This window comes from Pseudophryne corroboree, chromosome 6 (assembly GCF_028390025.1).
Source record: "Pseudophryne corroboree isolate aPseCor3 chromosome 6, aPseCor3.hap2, whole genome shotgun sequence".
Lineage (NCBI taxonomy): Eukaryota > Metazoa > Chordata > Amphibia > Anura > Myobatrachidae > Pseudophryne > Pseudophryne corroboree.
Window position 1 is genome coordinate 354715725 of NC_086449.1, and position 20811 is coordinate 354736535.

At 42.7% G+C, this 20811-nt stretch overlaps 1 long non-coding RNA gene across 1 annotated transcript in view; it reads right to left on the minus strand.

Annotated features, from left to right (window-relative positions):
* LOC134932295 (uncharacterized) overlaps nucleotides 1–20811 on the minus strand; it is a 63192-nt gene that overhangs the window by 41068 nt on the left and 1313 nt on the right. The gene's annotated exons all lie outside the window — the stretch shown is intronic.

Genomic DNA, 20811 nt, shown 5'->3' on the forward strand with positions numbered 1-20811 from the left:
CCTCTAGCGTACGCAAATGGTACTGGGTCAAGTTACAAACTAATGCACACAATTACATGCGGTACAATCGTACTGCACATAAGCAACTAATCTTATGTGCGGAACGACCAACGGAATCGAAAATTACGGCTGCAAATTCCTTCAGCCAGAGCTTGATGGCCTATATGGGTATTGCACCAACCCTCCTGGGGTTGTGCTTCTTGACTCTATCTATAGCGGACTTCCTAGTCCGCTGTACCTAGACCTCCTGGTCTGTCTCTGGACCTCCTGGTCCGTGACCTCCTGGTCTGCTATACTCTAATGCTCTTATTTCAATATTTAACAAGGGATGCCTCCCAAGCCACCGCGCTGTCACTTTCACGGATGTACCTCTACGAGAACTCGATTTCTAGGTTCCAACCAAAATGAGAAACTTATATATATATGCACACACTCTTTCACCTCATATACTCTTTACTTTCGTTTCTGTACAGAAATCCCTTTCATTCAGTATCGCAGTCTAGTCCCAGAGGAGTTGCAACTAGAGAAGGATCTTTTACGCTAAAATTTAGGACACTGAGATTAACTTGCGCTATTATCGCGTTGCTTCCGTATCGCCTACTAAAACAATACTATCGTGTGATTTGTATTACGTGGGCGTACCCGTACACTCCGTTGCGTAATATACGCTACGTGTGTAAGCCCTTGCATCGTGTACGCTTGTCCCGCCCTTTGTTAGGGACACGTGTACACAGGCCAGACACGTCCACAGTAACACAAGTAACACGTTTCTATCAATGCAAATGATATTTAACTGTAATCATTTACCGAGCATCACACAGAACTTCCTTGTATCTTAGGCAAAGCTGTGTGCGTGTTTTACAAATTACTTCCTTACGTATTAATTTAACTTTTAACTACCAATAGCAACAAATCTTTCTCAGCACGTTATCAATGATAAATGGCAAACAGGAAGGCGAGATGTGAAAATACCAATGAAAATACAGGTGTGCTTGTGTTGCGTATGCAATGTGTACCAAACAGAAATGAAACAGTTTAAAAAAAAAAAAAAAAACAATAGCGTACTGTTCTGTTCTTACCTTCCGGTTCCGGATTCCACCAGCACTCCTACAGCGTAGCGATGCAGACGCTTATCTAGTCAGCACTACCGTATCCCTCACCACCAACACGGATACGAAGGGATACTACCTTCCCGCCCTTTGCTGACAGATAAAGTCTGCTTGTGTTCGCTAGAGCGGATATGTGGAGGACGGACGAGCCGCCAATTGATAAAGCTAATTATTTATCTTATAACATTCACTATATAATGGTAAGAGACTCAGTACGCAATGGGCGTATGGGGTACCGTAATGGTACGCACTTAGCGTAGCAGACGCTAGGCCGTGGTCGAGACGCACGAGCGACACGTTCGCTCACGGCTTACGCTGGGTATCGAGCACGCTATAGGCGGCCCGAGCACCGTAATGCTACGCTACTAGCGTTGCGGACGCTGTGCCCACGAGAGGAACACGAGCGGCGCAGACGCTCACAGGATGACGCACAGTAAACCTTGTATGCAACACACTGAAAGGCTAATTAACCTCTATTATATAAAAGCTGATTGAGCGATTGAGACGCTCAGAAACCCTCTATACTAGCTAGAGAAACACAGACACCTTGCTGAGGTTCCAACACCTTTACTAACGAGGTTTAGCTATGTAAAAAGGGGAAAACAGTTAACAGCTTATACACTACAGCACTAACATAAAACACCTAAACAGAATAACTGGACATATATATACAATAGCGTCTTAATCCTAAACAATAACAATGAGAGAGAGAGAGAGTATGGCAAATACAGACAGAGAATAAGTTGGTCACAGAGAACTTACACACGTGGGGAATGATCGCTAGCGCAGTCCTGGAACCAGCTCTCTAGTTAGTCAATGATGAAAACTTTTGTGGAGAGAAGACTGAGCTGGCCCAGCCTGGCTTGTTCTTATATACACAACATACAGTACACTACAAAGGGCCCTACAATATCATTGTTCATTGGACACAGGAATCTGTCTTCACATTATAATGAAAGGTCATAGGTTGATTCAAACAGGTGGGCTGTGACTATTTCAAACTGCTCAGGTGGGAGGGAATCTCAGGTTTCCCGCCGCATGGATAATGAACTGCAAATACAGTAAATGTCCATAAACTTCTTATAAACATAACTATACGCAGGAGTGATTAATCTCTTTCAAACCAACACCGGAATGTTACTAATAATATACTCTTCCGTTGCATACTAAACACCACTGCTCAAAACCTGTCTGACCCTTCGTATCATGTAAAGAGGGATCTCTCTGTCCATGAAAAAAGTTACACTAAACAAACTTACTGATATTATTAAGGGGACCATAACCTATAAAATACACTATTTAGATTAACTATGTAACGATCGAGTCGCCCGCCAGACGCACACAAACTCTACCGTAAATGCGCATACCACGCGCCTGAGCGCACGACCGTGGAGGCGCCGTCACGCAACTGCGAATATGCGCACGCACGGGAGAGAATGTGCACGTGCAGCGGGCAAGCGCATGGGGTTAGTACAAGGCATCAAATGTCGCTATATTTTTCGACTTTGACACCTTATTAATCCTGTAAAGGGTGTTTTTTTTCCCTGTCTCTGTTCTGCTGAATAAGCAGGTGAACCCATTGTAAGTGATGCCATTGAGTATTTCAAAGAAATTTTATTAATGGTAAGTATAGTTCACTTATTTTAATGTTAATGTTGAATATTGGGTCATTATTTTAGTTTTGAGGAGTTAGTGATTCTATTTGTTATATCTAAATCGTGTTCTTTTACTGAAGACTGATGATCAAAGTACATTTAATAGCTTTGCCTCTCCACTCTAAGGGGCATATTTATTAAACACATTTTGTGGGAAATCGCCCAAAAAATGGGCATTTATTGGGGATGCCTGAAAAATGTAAGTATTCCACAGATGTATTACACGAGTTCCACAGCAAATGTTGGAGATATCAGTTGTGATTCCCATTTCTGATGACAATAGTGGCCCCCTTAGGTTTCTATGGGAGCTGCTATATTGTGAGATTTACCTAGCTCCAAAATGTGACTCTTAAGATGATGTTAGCCATTGTAGCCTATAGACTACATATTGCATAACTTACTGTAACAGCAATCCTCTGGGTCTTTCCCCCATAATAGCCAGTCACATATGCGCACTAGGCCAGCTAGTGCTATCGCTTTCCTTTATACATCACAGTGACTGGCTCTTATCAGAGGCCCGTCCCAGGATGTGATTTTTAATACATGCAGGGGGTATGGGTCGTTGGGTCGACACAACTTAGGTCAACAGTCATTAGGTCGACCACTATTGGTCGACATGAATTAGGTCGACCATTATTGGTCGACAGGATCAGTAGGTCGACATGTACTAGGTCGACAGGTCAAAAGGTCGACAATATTTTTTTTAAACTTTTTTTGGTGTCGTTTTCTTTGTAAAGTGACCGGGAACCCCAATTAGTGCACCATGTCCCCTTGCATTGCTTGCTTCGCTAGCCATGCTTCGGGCAAGGTGCCTCGCTCTGCTACCGCTGCGCTCGGCACAGGTTACTGTTTCCAATCGTAGTCCACGTGGATCGTAAAGTATGAAAAAGTACAAAAATTTTAAGAAAAATTTGAAAAACTCATGTTGACCTTTCGAACAGTCGACCAAGTACATGTCGACTTAATGACCATGTCGACCTAGTGACCCTGTCGACCTAATGAATGTCGACTAATAGTGGTCAACCTAATGACTGTCGACCTAAGTGGTGTCGACCTAATGACCGTATCCCCATACAGGTGACACAGAATTTCTTATTGGAGCGAGCAGCAGTCATAACAAATAATAATTGTCTAAAACCCAACAATTAATAAATGGGCCCTTAAGGGTCTTATATAGAGTTGGGAGAGAAATTCACTCAGAATTGTAATAATAGATTTTGGTGGTCATTCTTATGTATACAACTTTTTCATATTTAATTGTTGTTTGATAGCATCTTCTGCACAAATCATTTTTGTTGCCATTCAATTTATTTGGAGTGACTATCACAATTTTTCCTGCATGGAATAAGATACTGTATATTGGAAGCTCATTCATAGGTTTTCGGTCAGCATGTAGGCAATGAATATGTCCACAGTCAGTATGTCAACATGACAATGCCGGTGTTGGGATCCCAACAAACGACAGTATTTTCACAGGATGGGTCTTAGACCTACAAACATGCCACTTACCAGCATATTTCCAGTTATGAAACCTGCACAGTTAAAATGCTTTAAGTAACATTAGACCAGTGTTGGAATTCTGATGCGGGCATTGTCATGTTGAGGTACTGACTCTGGGCATAGTCATTTTCAGCATATTGTACCCAACACAGTTCATAAACTTCTGTTATCAGACACTGACGGCCTGATTCAGCTCAGATTTGCACACAAGATGTGTTTTATACCTGCATGACTACACCTGGCTGTATTAGGTGAGGTATTGCACCTGGAAGTTTACATCCATTATTTGGTCACACCCTTAATTCAAAATGTTGATGTGATTTCAGTCAAGGGAACCTCATTGCCAAATTCAGGCTGTCCCAAAGCGTATATGCTGAAGACTTTTGAACCCGAACCCCCCTTCAAGAACTGAAAGAACTCTCATTGGCCTGCACTTCTATAATGCAGGAGATTAATAGTCTTGTAGGAAAATTATCTCTGTCCCTTGAAATTACCTGTTGCTCTACAATTATTAATGACTCTCTAACATCAAACAAAGTGACCTTACATACTGTAAAAAGAGACTGCCTGGATGTGTTCTTCAAGATGGCTCTCGAACAACAGACATGATATAGGTTCAACTGTGTCTACTGTTTATACACATCTGTGCGGTTGTCTTGGCCTTTTCTCTCTGTCCCCCAAAGTGCCTGTGCAGCAATATTCTCATCTAGGTTATTTATGTCTCTGAATATGTCTGCGCTAACTGCTTCGTCAAGGCTTTGCTTGGGAATATTTATGTTTCTTCATATAAAAATATATTTGCCTGCTGAGCCATCTATATGTATTTTTAATATTACATTATAAATTTGCATGTCTGGTTCACTCACAGCCCATCGCACCAATAGATTTTATTACAATCCAAGTACCCGGTGACCTTCTACAAGAATCCTTGCACAACATGAATCTGGTTTCACTCTAGACAATCACAATCTTATTATGTCCACAGACAGAATTATAGTCTTATAGACATGCCTCACAAATTATTCTATATGATTTATAACTCGTGTAATGTTATTTGACGTGTGCATGCACTAGATAAGAAGCCAGAACTGAAAGGCATTTTATAAAATCTCTACATTAATTAGGAAAATAAGTCTCCAAACTCAGTTGCAACAGTGTAAAGTGCCATAAAGACTTTAGTGCATTCCTGAGCTATAACATAGAAGTATACATGGGTCCTCATACACTATTGCTTCAATCGCGCCAATCTTCTATTCTCAGCATGCAGAGTCCTGTGAGACTCGGCTTGTGCTGATCTCTTATTCGCTGGAATCTGCATCTTGGTCATAATGCAATGGGACAAAACAACTTCGAGAGACAGCACTCATTAATTTGATACCTGTACATTTGTAAGCGAATGTGTCTTAATCTGCATATGAAGTGCTGCGATGCAGCGGACATGGATTTTTTTTCACACCAAGTTCTCCTAGATTTTAAAGGTTAACAAAAAAAGGCATGGTAAATGCTATTCAAAATTTTAGTACATAACCTAAAGCTGGATACACCCTATAAGATTATCTGTTCAATCTTTCTGGTTGGAATGAAAATCTGGTAATGTATGGGAGCAAATGACAATTGACCATTTGCTCCCAAACAGTGGAAAACAGACAACAATGGACATTCAAACAAATTGGTTAAATCCATTTGGTTTAACCAATTTATCCGAACGACCATTTTACCCATTTTCCAGCTTTAAGAAGCAAATGGTTGATTGTCATTTGTTCCCATAATGGCGCAGGTAGGGGGCGCTGCTGGCAGCACTTGTCAATTATGAATTATCTAATGACTTTCACTTGCAGCTTCCCCCCTTTTTAAAGCCCAGCATCTCCTGACCGCTCCTGTCTCCTATCCATGGACTTGACTTGATAGCTCTTTGTTGTTCAGTCACCAGATGCAATCTCTCCCTTGCTAAGCAATTATTTTTCCAGTTGCTCATCTCCTCTCAGTCCCCACCGCCTATTTGATAACTTCTTCACGCTCTTTTGCCCACCCTCCACCACTGTCTTCCTCTTTACTCACTGCCACTGACTTTGCCTCTTACTCTTTCAAAATCAAAGCAATCTGCCATGAAATATCCTCCCATCTCCCCTCTCCCCTTCATCCAATCCCAATCCAACTCCCCTAACTCCCCTTCATCCTCCCAGCTCCCCTTTGTGTTCTTACCACTCCCCCACAGGCAACGAAAAGCACTCCCTCATCTTATCCTCTCTCATTCTCTACCTGCCCCCTGGAACCTGTTCCATCTTGCCTTCTCCGCTGCCTCTCCCTCACTGCCTGTTCCCACCTTGCTGACCTCTTCAACTTATTACTCTCCACCAGCATTATTCCCCCGCCTTTCAAACATGCTCATGTCTCACCTATTCTTTTTTTTTTTATATTTATGTTTATTGAGAAAAGAAAAATCAAGCAGTACATATGAAATAAATGACACAGGTATAGGCACAGTATGGTAGTAGGCACAAAAGAGTCTACGCAGGGATACACAAGGTTGTTAATAAATCAATCAATCAATCAATCATAAATCAGTGTCACATGGGAGAGCCTCAAGTAAAATGAAACAGTTGAGAATCAACATACATTAAAAATACAATACATCCAGAGACACTACATAGATAAGCATGATAAAGAAAACTTCCAAACGACCCAGTTAGAAAAGAAGTGCGTTCCCTACCAGGGTCGCCATGTTATACCAAGGTGAACAATTTTTCTAATCTGGTCCTTCTCAATGGTAGATAGCGTAACAATATAAGGCAGCCATATTCAAGGAATTTTGACGCTTGTGACTCAACATCCAATGAGCATTCAACCCAGTCCATTCTATAAACATAGGTAAATCTCGGAAACATACATCACAAAGAGATACGGTCAGGGTGTATCCATTTTGAGAGAATGGTTTTCTTAGCAACCACAGCTATTTTGGCTGTCTCACCAATTCTTAAAAAAAACACAACCTTGACCCATCCTCACCCAATAGCTACCACCACATTTCTCTTCTCCGATTTGCCTCCAAATTACTTGAGCAGCTTGTCTACAGCTATCAGCTATATCTCTGTAAACTCCATCCTTGATCCTCTCCAATCTGGCTTTCGCTGATCCTCTCCAATCTGGCTTTCCTCATACCTCATGAACCGCTTCTTCTCTGTGTCTGCCTCTGGCTCCACCTCACCCCCTTCCAGCCTTCCCAATGGCATCCTGGTATGGTTCTGTCATTGGCCCCCTGCTCTTTTTCCTGTACACCTCTTCTCTGGGAGAACTTGTCAGTTCCTTCATCAACTATACCTCTCCCCTCCGAGCCTCTCCCCTTCTTTACTCTCTTGTGTATTCAGCTGCCCCGTGCCATCTCCTCCTGGATGTCCGAACGCTCTCTGAATCTTAACATGGCCAAAACCAATTTTAATATTGCCCACCCACCCAGAGCCTCAGCCCCCCCAGTCACTCTATCACTGTTCACAACACCACCATCTCTTTTTCTCTGCTTGAGTGTCGTCCTTGACTCCACCCTCTCCTTTGTCACCCCAGGACCACACCCTAATATGGGGGGCTCACTTTTTGCCACAGGGCATGAACGGCTATGCATGTACCCAGGTGCACACAAAAAAATTGTCTACAAAAAACAAACTTGGAAACGCTGACTGAGCTTCTATTCTGTGAGCACTTGTGGGTTACAAACCTATGAAGTGGAACACCGATACCCAATACAGTATCACTAACTGGTGATTCTTCATGGAACATGAAAATTTTATTTAGTACAAAAAAATACCATTGTGTCATTAATTTAGGGTTACTGTCTTCTATGTCTCCCATGTCCTGCACTAAGATGCATTCTCCATGGTATAGTAATCACACAGCTACCTCTTAAATCATCTTCTGTCAAACTGATTGTATTTTATACGCATAAAACCGCCCATCCTAAGCCAATGTAATGTTGATATTTCTATTCTCTCCACAGAAGCAGATGGCAAAATAAATAGAAATGCAAATTAAATGGCTGTCGTGTGTTGTGTGTATCGCAAGGATAGAAACAGAGAGCTCTCTATAAAGCAACCGCATGTGACTACTTGTGTACAGGTAGACATCAGTTCCTTATACATCAAGCAAGAGAAACTGGTATGAAAAGGTAACTTACCTTATTTATTCTAAACATTATACAATCTGTTATATATATTACAACCTGTTTTTCATCATTGCTATTCCACTTGAGCACTCCTTCCTTGAAGTTATATCACCATACTAGTCCTTTCACCTACTTAATGGACCATAGCGACACTAATCAGGCCATAGGACCTCCAGCAGTTTAGGTGAACGACCAGCACCTTTTTTTCCTATAGTGTCAGTACCTAACACCTTTTTTTCCTATAGTGTCAGTACCTAATTCCATAGAAATAAAGCACAGTTCAAAACACTATACTTAATGTTAAAGAGTCGTGTTTGCTACAGACAGTCTGTGTTAGTATTGTGAGCTATATGCAGGTGCCAGGTCCCGACTTGATTTCTTGTGTGAGTCTAATATGTCCTGAAAGGCTTGCCTTGCAGGGGTTGCCCTTTGCAGTCATACCTCTTGTGACCTTCTCAGCACAATGCAGGGAGGTCACACAACACCACCAATTAGGGGAGGAGTTGGGAGTGCAGTATATTCTGTACCATGTGCTCTCCCTCCGTATCCTCTGGCAGTGTAAGTACTGTAAATGTCTTTAGACATGTAGGGTATGTCTAAGGAAAATGTTGGGGAGGTATGTTTGTCATGTGAGTGGCATTAAGGCAGGTCTGAGAGGCATGTTAAGGATGTCTGAGGGGCATGTAGGGAGGGTTCTGAGAAACGTGAAGGGAGGGCATTTCGGGAAGATTTGGGGGGGTAGATCTGATTGGCATGCGGAGGAGCTATAAGTGCAGTGGCATGTACTTTCGATGTGGAGGACTTAAGTGGCAAGTGGGGGCAGGGCTGTTTCTAGACAGTGCAAACAAAACAAAATGCGCACCCCCACCCTCCATAGTTATAATGGGAGAAAATGTACGTGCCTAAGACTTGTGTGTCCGAGAGGAAGGGGTGTAGTCTTGCAGAAAATGAGCGTTGCTGAAATGTACGTGGTCTTGCAGGAGAATACTACCTTACACCATATTATGCCCTTACCAGTAATGTCCCTAGTACCATATTATGCCCCACACAGTAATGCCCCTAACCCCAAATTATGCCCCACACAGCAATGCCCCTTGCACCTTATTATATCCCACACAGAAATTCCCCTTGCACCATATTAAGACCTACACAGCAATGCGCGTTGAACCTTATTATGTCCCACAAAGTAATGCCCCTAGCACCATGCCTCACTTAGTTAAAATTTGCACTGTACCTGCTCTTTGTCAAGGGTTTGTTTTATGCTGCTGGCCTGCTCCCTCTGCTGCCGCTGCCAGTGCCGCCGCCACATCCCTGGCACTGCTGTGCAATTTTCTTCCTCCTCCGGGCTCCGTCTTAAATGTCCCTCTAAAAATGGTCACAGCATCCTCTAGCATCCTTAAAAACTATCTTCTCTAAGGTGGTGGCCATTTTGGGAGGGACATTTTCACAGTATTCTAGCGGCCTGTGGGAAAAGAGGCTTGGGATTGGTCTTAAGGCCCGTACACACTGGTCGATATATCGGCCGTTCTCCTGAACGGCCGATATATCGCGATACGTCTGTGAACTTCGTCGTTCACAGACGTATCGCGTCGGCCGCGCAGCACAGCCGACGGCCAATATATCTACCGATATATTGGCGCGTCGCTGTGTGTGTACGGGGCGGTCGGCCGACTGCCCGTACACATGCTGCGGCGGCCGGCGGTGATTGACAGGTGAACTGGGCGGGCGTGTGTACACGCCCGCCCAGTTCATGACGTCAGTCCCCGACGGATCGAGCAATGTGTATGCTGAACACACTGCTCGATCCGTCCATAGATATATCTGCAGATCAATTGATCTGCAGATATATCTATTAGTGTGTACCCACCTTTAGTGAGATGTAGGTATGGCATCAGGGTCACATGGGAGTTTCAGAGTATATGTGCGTCTCAGTCGTTGTGGGAGTCTGTGGAGGCATTTTGTGGCATTTTAGGTCTGAATGGAATGTATTGGAATTTAGAAATAAGTGAGAGGCATGTGGGTGCATTTGGGATCATCATCATTGTTTAATTATAGCGTGCCACAGATGACGTAGTGCAGAACAATCATAAATAGGACTTCCATGGATCCAAACAACAAATAAAAGAAAATTATTAAATTTACAATATACTGTACATGACTACATAAGAATAAAGTCACAAGTGAGCAATTACATCTAGCACTCATACAGGTATGAATTGCATGCATGTAAATAACTAGAATTAGTCAAAAAGTGGTAGACGGAGAGTGGCCAGACTGGAGACACAAGGTATGTATAATGCAAAATGCTGATTTTAACATGTGTTCGATATACACTAATTACTAGAAAATTAACAAGAATAATAAAAACATGCTGCATTTAACCCATGGTGCATTACTAAGACCTGCCTCTCACATACTGTACTTGTCAGTCTTCAAGAATGGAGTTAATGTAGCTAAGTATGTGCAAAGCACACTCCATAATATTTTACAGTTGAGTATCCATCAAGTTCTATTGAGTCCCTTGGAGATCTCTCACTCTCCATAATGAGTTCTGTCTCTGAGCTTTAAAAGGGGTCTGTTTTATAGCTTGGCTTTCAGAGTTAGTGCATGGTCTCTGTTCATTTAAATCTAATAGTCGAAAGCACAAATTGGATCTTGATTACATTAGGTGGGGTTTCTCCTGCTGCTGCCCCTGTGAGATTCATTACTGGCGCATGCTAATGGGAAATATATTTACCTGTAAATGTACTGTGATCTTATCAGTGTTCACTTAATATATAAAATATTAAAAATATCTATGTACATGTGTAATTGAACATGTATCATACAGTATATAGTAAGTATGCATATATATTAAGGGAGAACACAGAGTACCAGTGTCAGATTTTGGTGAAAACAGAAACACATATAAACCAAATAGAACTTCAGTGAGAAGGAGAATGTCAGGGCCACTGTAGGGAAAGACAGGGGCAATGATTAAACAGAATTTTCATGTTTTAAGCTCAGTGCTCAAAGTAAAATATAAAATATGTAAAAAGTATATATATATATATATATATATATACACAGTATGAATTTGAATTGAATCTCTTATGTTTATCAGGAACTGCATAAATGTTTGTCAGCATAAATATTTGTCATAATAGATTTTATAGCTTTATTTCAAATATATTTATATTATAAATGACCTATTCATTTCTGAATTGTTGGTTGCCTTTGACTCCTGAAAGGAAGCCAATGTTTTTATGAATAGAATACAACTTGGATAATATACATGTTCTTCTATTCCTTGTAGGTTCTGTTATTACGTCTTTTGTAATATATTGCTCTTCTATTATAGTGCTATTTTATGGGTAGCCACCTGCATAAGTAAGTACAGTATGTCAAGACTGACAACACTGCTGGGGTTCAAAGGTCTCCTCTGTCAAATGAAAGAATCTGGATGTATAAGTGTCTCTTTCTGCAGCCACAGTAATGCACCATCTACTGAGCCCAATAGCAGAATTCAAACCGAGAAAATATATAAATAAGGCTTTAATGGGCCCCAATAGTTAATTTTTTTATATATACCGATTCCGAATATTCTAAATTGTTTGCTTAAAATATGTCCTCTTCCCCCTGTGAGTGGTATATATTAGACGTTCACCCAGTATACTAACAATATACCTAGCCTAAATCTTCTCCTCTCCTGCCAGCTCCATGCAACATATTGGTGGGACGTGGCTGTGGAAAGCTTTATGGCTTTGATATTTTAATTGGAACTCTTAACAGCCTGAATTGCCTCCCGAGCCATGTTGCCATGTAGCGTTTCTTTGCTTAACAGGGGGGAGTGAGCGGCGCTATTTAACCTCTTGATTTACAAAAGAGTACATGTTATTAAGGGAGTGGTGCAAAAGCTTTATTATCACAAAGCACAATCCCTCAAATAATCATATAAAGCCACTGCATGAAGACCTATCCAAAAATCAGAAAAGACTCAAGATTATGTTAACAATGGTAAACAAAGTCAGAGTGCGCAGATGTTTCCTCATACACTGTGGCTTTAGGCACAACAAAGAGCCCCTCTTGATGCGCCAAGTCCCATGTGTCTCAACCACACAGAGTGTTCTTTTCACTCAAAATGTGCACCTTATTCGCACAAATAAAACAACTGGATTGAACTGATCATATTGACTGAGTCTGAATCTGTATTCGAAGTGCTACGATGCAGCCAGCGCGCCTTTTTCTCACACCAAGTTCCGTTGTGCTTCACTGTGGCTTTGTACATTTTTAAAACTAATTCCTGAATGGTTAATGTCACAGCCTAGCGTCTCTTGTACACTGTGAGCAGATTTTCGCCGTGTATGTGATGCAAATAAGATGTAAAATCTAAAGAAAAGGTCGCTGCACTACACCACTCAGAGCGGCTCAGTATTTACGTATTGTGGCGGTATATGAAGACTAGCAGCGGCTCCTATCTTTATGGAGGAGGGGGGCTGACGCTGGCCATGCTGTCTGGTACGGAGGAGGAAAGCCCCTGCCTCTGGCTGGGTCTCGGCACCTGCACAATGCAGCTGACAGGGACCAGCGCATGCGCACAAGTGGCGGCTGCAGCCCATAGAAGCCAACTAGGGCTGACGCTCAGGCAGGGAGTGGCTTCCTACAGGAAGCCAGCTCTCTACTATTCACAGTGGGTCTGGCAGTCCCAGAGAGAGGAAACACCTCCCAATGGGGCTGCCTGCCCTGCGGGTGACTGTCAGGTAGGACTTCCAATAGAAAGTCACTGCCAGTCACAGTGTAGGCAGTGTAGTCACAGATTGCACTGGATCACTGCAGTGGTAGGACAAGGCTGAAATCCATCAATCTATTAGTTGTCACTTTGTGCAACACATATGCTGAGTTTAATATGTACTCCACCACAATATAAATGGAAAATAGTGGGGAAAAACTCAAAGGCAGGCACTATTATGATTATGATTATTTTTTGTAATTTACATATTTTATAGACATTTGAAAGCAAAAAATACTCTTTAGTGACAGTATAATAGAACTAATTGCATAATAAACACTTAACAAGCACTGGAATGCCGCTCATATAAAAGAAAACCATACCATTTTTTAACTAACGACACAATTAAAAAACTGCTTCTATATAATTTTGAGAATTCAATATATTTTTTTGCCAAACACAGTATCAATGCATCATATTTTCTTTTAAAAATTGCAAAAAAAAGACTTCCGGTGGGTGGTCCTACATGCTCTCCGCTCCCACTATCCAACAGCGTTACTACCACCGATTCACGCCGGGAGTAGTGCCCAAATTTAACATCCACAGGCACCGGAGATAGAGGTGGGCAAGAGGCTGTGACCAGGGCCGGCTCCAGGCATGTTCCAATAGAGCGGACGCGCAGGGTGCCACCCTTAATGGGCGCCGCACGCTGGTACCGCTATATTGGAGCCTGGAGCCTGGTCCTGTGTGCGCCTCCAGCAGCGTCGGCCCATACCTGCCCTATGGACTATGGTTAGCTACTCAGTGTGTGCTGTCCGGTGGCGGCGCCTGACGTCAGACGCCGGTGCCGCACAGCGCGCATAGCGCTCACTGAGTAGTTTTTAGCTTTAGTTTAGAGACTAAACTAAAGCTAAAAACTAGTCAGTGCGTGCTATGCACGCTGTGCAGCGCTGGCGTCTGACGTCAGACGCCGGGGCTGCACAGCGAGCAGAGTGCGCCTTGAGTAGTTTAACTTTAGTCCGCCTGTGGCCCACAGCATTCCCCCTCCCTCGGTGCTGACGCCGGACAGCAGGTACTGTGGGGGCATATCTGGCACTGTGGGGGCATTTCTGTCTCTGGCACTGTGGGAGCATTTATGTATCTGGCACTGCTGGGGGCATTTATGTATCTGGCACTGTGGGGGCATTTATGTATTTGGCACAGCTCGGGGCATTTATGTATCGGGCAATGCTGGGGGCATTTATGTATCTGACACTGTGGGAGCATTTATGTATGTGGCACTGTGGGAGCATTTATGTATATGACACTGGGGGCATTTATGTATCTGGCACTGTGGAAGCATTTATGTATCTGGCACTGCTGGGGGCATTTATGTATCTGGCACTGTGGGGGCATTTATGTAGCTGGCACTGTGGGGGCATTTATGTAGCTGGTACTGTGGGAGCATTTATGTATCTGGCACTGTGGGAGCATTTATGTATCTGGCAATGCTGGGGGCATTTATGTATCTGGCATTGTGGGGTCATTTATGTATCTGGCAATGCTGGGGGCATTTATGTATCTGGCACTGTGGGGATATTTATGTATCTGGCAATGCTGGGGGCTTTTGTGTATCTGGCACTGTGGGAGCATTTATGTATCTGGCACTGTGGGAGCATTTATGCATCTGGCACTGCTGGGGTCATTTATGTATCTGGCACTGTGGCATTTATGTATCTGACACTGTGGGGTCATTTATGTATCTGGCACTGTGGGGGCATTTATGTAGCTGGCACTGTGGGGGCATTTATGTAGCTGGCACTGGGGGGGGCATGTCTTGTGTAGTTGGCACTGCTGGGGGGCATGTCCTGTGTAGCTGGCACTGCTTGGGGGGCATGTCCTGTGTAGCTGGCACTGCTGGGGGGGCATGTCCTGTGTAGCTGGCACTGCTGGGGGGGCATGTCCTGTGTAGCTGGCAGTGCTGGGGGGCATGTCCTGTGTAGCTGCCACTGCTGGGGGCCAGGCCTGTGCAGCTGCCACTGCACTACTGTAGACATTATGTGTATCTGGCACTATACTGGAGACATTATGTATAAGGAACACTACTGTGGCTGTTATGTGTAAGGCTGCTAATTGTGTGCGTAGAGGGGCTGTGAAAATATATTTATTTATAGTTTGATAATATGAAATTGTGAGGCCACGCCCACTTTTCCCAGGCGCGCGTGCGCCTTCGGTTTTAAATTTTCTTGCTCAGGGTGCTAGTAGGTCTTGACCCGGCCCTGACTGTGACTCCCCGGCTCCCCACCGCCCAGTTACCACTGGAATCAGGGCATCTAACGAGACGCCACGCGACTGGCGCCGGCTTGCAGCCCCGTCTCCCCCCACACTCATACTGCACTGTCCCGGAGCTTGTGAAACCGCTCCTTACCTTCTTCCATGCTGGGGTGAAGAAGTCAGCAGCCAGCTAACACAGAGCTGGATCTCCGTTCTCCCCCTGCTCCCCACTGCTCAACTGGTGCTGATCTCGCGGCGCCTGGGAAGGAGACATATAGCGGGTGCCATCCTGCAGTCTCCATCCCTCTCCACAACACCGCCATGCTGCTACCACTCTGAGGGTTGAGACACAGCGCCCTGCTTCCCTGCTCACTGGTGTAGTGTCAGCAGTCTGGCACCTGAAAGTTGTGGCTTTGGACCCCCCTTTTCTGCACAACTACAAGTGTGCATCCATATCTGAAGCTGACAGCAGCCTTTTTACACGTTGTTGAGCTGAAAGGCTCAGCTGCTGGGGACACTCTATTTTTGCAATACCCTACCAAGTCTAATTGTTGTAGTCCCTTCCTATGACTGCACTACATATTACTGTATATTGTTATAATTCTCCAAATAACCACTACTCCTTTCACTGTGGAGGGGTTTCCTCTGCTTGGGACCAGCTCAGGAAGTTTACACTGTTAAAAATCCTCTGAGGATTGCATTACCCTTTTTTTTTTATTTCTCTCTTTTCATCTTCTTATTTGTATATCCACAATTATTATTGTCAGCTCCCAATGGATTTCAGCTTTTCACAACGGCATATTGCCTCCTGCTGGTCGGGTCACATCACTACCTGCTTCATATTGCTGATTTCCTTTTATGCGGGCATATTCTCAGAGACTATCATATATCAATAACACCTCACATATCTCTTATTACTATTGATAAATTTGTGGCTAACCCCCAGAGGAGGAGGGGGCACAGGAGGGACTACTGCCAAAACACGAGAAACAAGAGCTACAATCCCAGCAGTGACGAATCCGCTGTCTTCTCCTGTTGGGGAGGATGTGTCCCAAGGAGTGCCTGATCCTTCTGTGTATAGTATGGCATCAGTGGCCAAAGCCCAAGAGATCTCTGATATATTGTCGCCCCTGCTCGATTAAAAATTGGCTTGCTTAAAAGATGCCATTGACTCGGCGGTGGCCCAACTAAAGGAGCCTGGCACTCGATTCAAAGAGGAAGAACAACGCATCTCCAATGTAGAGGATGACCTCATTGCGGCTAAAGCCACCATCGCTTCCCAAGAAGCTTCTCTTGTGGAGATACAAGATAAATTGGAAGATCTCGAAAACAGAAATTGTCGTTATAATCTCCGTCTGATTGGTCTTCCCAACTTGGTCAAGCAGAAAGACCTGATGGATTTGGTTTCTACGTGGCTTCCAAAGGAATTGAGGTGTTTGCCTGCATCTGGTGCCATGCTTATTGATCGCCAATCTGATCGTCGCAGGCCCAGGCCAGTCATCTTTAAATTTCTAAATTACACAGATAAAGTCTGCATGCTGGAAGCTTTCAGAAAATCCCGTGATTTGAATTATGAAGGTGATAGGCTTCTCATGTTCCAGGACTTTTCTTACCAAGTAGCGATGAAGAGGAAAGAGTTCTCTCCTGTTTGCAAATCCTTGTTTGATGCGGGCATTTGTTTTGCACTCCTGTACCCGGCGAAACTGAGAGTTCAACATGATGGCACACTCACAAACAGCAGTGCTCACCAAATGGGAACACATAAAATTTCTCACCTGGAATGTGGAAGGCCTTAATACCCCACTATCACCCCTACCCCAGAATGTGCTTTATGGGACATATACACGGCCCCCACTGAGAACAGACCACTTCTGGGACAAAGATTATTACTAGATAAATTAGCAGCAGCAGGGCGGAAGACTATATTATCACAGTGGATTAGGTCAGACACATTAACACTGTCATTATTTTCACCATGGGTTTCATACTTATTTTCAATGTCACTTAATAAGGAGAAACGGGACGATATTTTTTTTTCTATATGGTTACCTCATGTGAAATCTCTCCCCACATGACTATAAAATACATTACGCACCGCTATATCATTAACTTTCTGGTACAGCAAAAAAATGTTACCAAAAAAATGGAAGATCGGGCGCTTATATGTGCTGTTTCTCTACTGCTGCTGCTAAACATCGGGGGTAGTCCCACCTAAGAAATTGTCAACAAGAAAACCAAATAGCAGCGCTAATATGTGTATAATCAATTGGTAGAAGAATTGAGTAATTAATTGGCAATATTTAATAACCATAGAAAGCATATAAAAAACACATGTGAATCAGCATTAAAACCATATATAGGAAATCTTTAAGAAAAACTGGGTTCTCAGTGTTAGCTGCCTTTCCTGTGTGATCCGTTCCTATGTACTATAGACCAGAGAGCAGATGGGTGAGAAATTAGCATATGACTGACGGCGCAGTCACACAATTCAGTTTTACCACAGTTTGCCGCTTGAGGTTTAGTCCCTTGAGAGTGTCTATTCAGCTTGCTCACAATTAGGGGTCCTCACTGCATCGTGGTATCCTCCTTAGTTGTCAAGGATTGGTGGTAGTCCTTTAGTTGGCAAAACACCACAGATTTATGCTGAAGATAAGCAACCAGTCTTGGTCCGGACACACAAAGGCAGTATAGGTTCTGGTTAGTGATAATCCAGGTAGCCTCCTGACGCGTTTCGCTGCAGGCACCACAGCTTTTTCCTGGTACAACCTTGAAGTGCTCACAACAGGTGCTCAACCTTTCTAATTGACTCTGGTTTTGGACGATATGTATCTTTTAAAGAATTTTATACTGCTGTTTCTACTTTGCATAATATATATCTTGATTTGGCCTATACAACGTTGTACAGGCTCATTGTAAACATTGTTCCTATTATAGTGTTCATGTTAATATTCAACGTTTAAATGGATATTTGCTGTACTAACGTCTTGACGAACTTATTTTGCTTACATGTGCAGTTCTTCAATAAAATATTGATGAAATTTTTTTTTTAAAAAGAGGTCTGTATTCACTATTCCTTATGAATAAATAACCCCGCTATGCTACATCTGTCTGTCAGTCAAAGCTTCCAATTAATTAAATAATAGATACCGTAACTAACTTTAGAGGGTAGTTCACAGATAATTAAATTGCTAATAGAAGTAAAATCTAATCATAACCAGCCATTGTTTTGTTTGTTTTTGTCCACAGATATTCTACATCACTATGGCATGCTCTGTAAATATGCTTATACTGATGTACTGATGATACATGATATAAAGTCGATATGTACCATATTGGGAAAATTAAGGGGGGTACTCACGGGAGAGATGTGTGCTGAGCGATCTTAACACAGACCGCTCAGCACACATCTCTCACCCCGCTCAGCACAGCGCGATGTGCTGAGCGAGGGGGAAAGCCGACGGGGGGCCGCTCACTTCACACAACGGTGAAGTGAGCGACTCGCTAGATTGAGCCTGCATGCAGGCTCTATCTAGCATCGGCGATAGCGATGTGCGGGGCCGCGCATCGCTATCGCTGGAGGGCATACACACGGCAGATCCGTGCTTAAAATCTAAGCAATCTAGCAAGATTGCTTAGATTTTAAGCACGGATCTCTCCATGTGTACCCCCCTTAAGTCTACGTAAGGTCATGCCCTTAGGGTGATCCATAATCATTACAAATGAGGAGAGAAGCTCCTAACCTATTGATCCAATTATGGGTGTGATTCTTTTGAATTCCAATACTGTTTATGGGGTTAAGCGATGTGTGCAGATGGTCAGTCTATAAAGCTAAGCATAACACTCTACAAATAAAACATTTCATTTGTACTTTATATAATCCAATAAAATCATTCTATTTATCTATGGCGTGTATACAGTATATAAAACATTACAGAAAACAAAAGAACTTTTCCTGTTATTGAAGTTTGACTCCCTCTCTGTAATACTTTCACTTAAGAGCCTTTGGGGTCTATTTACTAAGCCTTGGTTGGAGATAAAGTGGACAGAGATAAAGTACCAGCCAATTGGCTCCTAACTATCGTTTTTTGAACCCAGCCTGTGACACGGCAGTTAGGAGCTGATTGGCTGGTACTTTATCACCTTCCACTTTATCTCCATCCAAAGCTTAGTAGTGAATAGATCCCTTTTTCTGAAATGAGCACGAGCACAGGACTTGGAGACCTACTGCTAAAATGCTCAGGGCTAAGAATTCGGGCAGGCAAGTTTATCTTTGCAAGAATTACTGCTCTTGTACAAGAACTTTTCGATCTACATTTAAAATACAGTCAAAGCTTCATTATATTTTCCAGGAAAACTTGGTGTAAATTCAGGAAAGAGTAAAATGATGGAAAAGTATAAGTATACTAATAAACATTAATCTTTAATATGAAATATAAAACTAGATAATAGGAACATATGTCTGAAATGGTTATTTTTTTCATATGTGTCTTGGTGTTGAATAAAATGCAGATACTCCATAGCAGGATCTAAATCACACATGTGACAACCGCTTAGGAATGTTATGCAGATATTTTACTCTTGTTCATATTAACTTAACCACCTGCTGACCCTATGATACTGAAGTCAAAGCAGGCGCATCTTTATAAATCAGCAGAAAAATCAGTATGTCAGTGATCTCCCTTTCCGACTCATAAATGCAGTTTTGTAGATACATAAAGGATAACATCTGTCAATTACTGAACATTTATAGAGAAATCTATATTACTGTCAGTAAAAAGCCTTTGGAGGAAGCACGGTCATTTCAGTCTACATTACAGTACAGAAACGTAACCATCTATTCCTTTCATTTCAGCACTGAACCCCTGCAGAAATGGAGGAAGAATAAGATGATAATATAGAATTTGATGGCAGATAAGAACCTCTTGGCCTATCTAGTCTTTCTGCCAGTTTATATAGGTGGTTTAACTAAATATGATCGAGGGAAAGTTTTCAATATGTGTCACTGGAATTTAATATTATCCTTGAAATTATCCATAACTTTAAAACTGGTCAATACTGAACCTGTTGTTTGATTACTGGATACAATATTTATTCTGTATAAAAAGTACAGTGTACTAGCTGTGCTCCAGCTATTGTGGAACTATAAGTCACAACAGGGCATGATGAGACTTGTAGTTCCAGAACGGCCAGAGAGCTGCTAGAAGGGGCATTTACTGTACTGCAATGGCTTTACTACAAATGTATGTATGTATGTATTTATGTCTGTCTGTCTGTATGAACTTCATGCATTGCAGCACCATATTAAAACATCACATTTATTCTGCTTATGAGCCATCACCATCTCTGGACTACGGTATTTAATGGCAATTCAGGTGTTTTGTGATGGAGGTGGCTGTAATCTAATTGTGTTCCTGTAACAATAAGTGCAATATT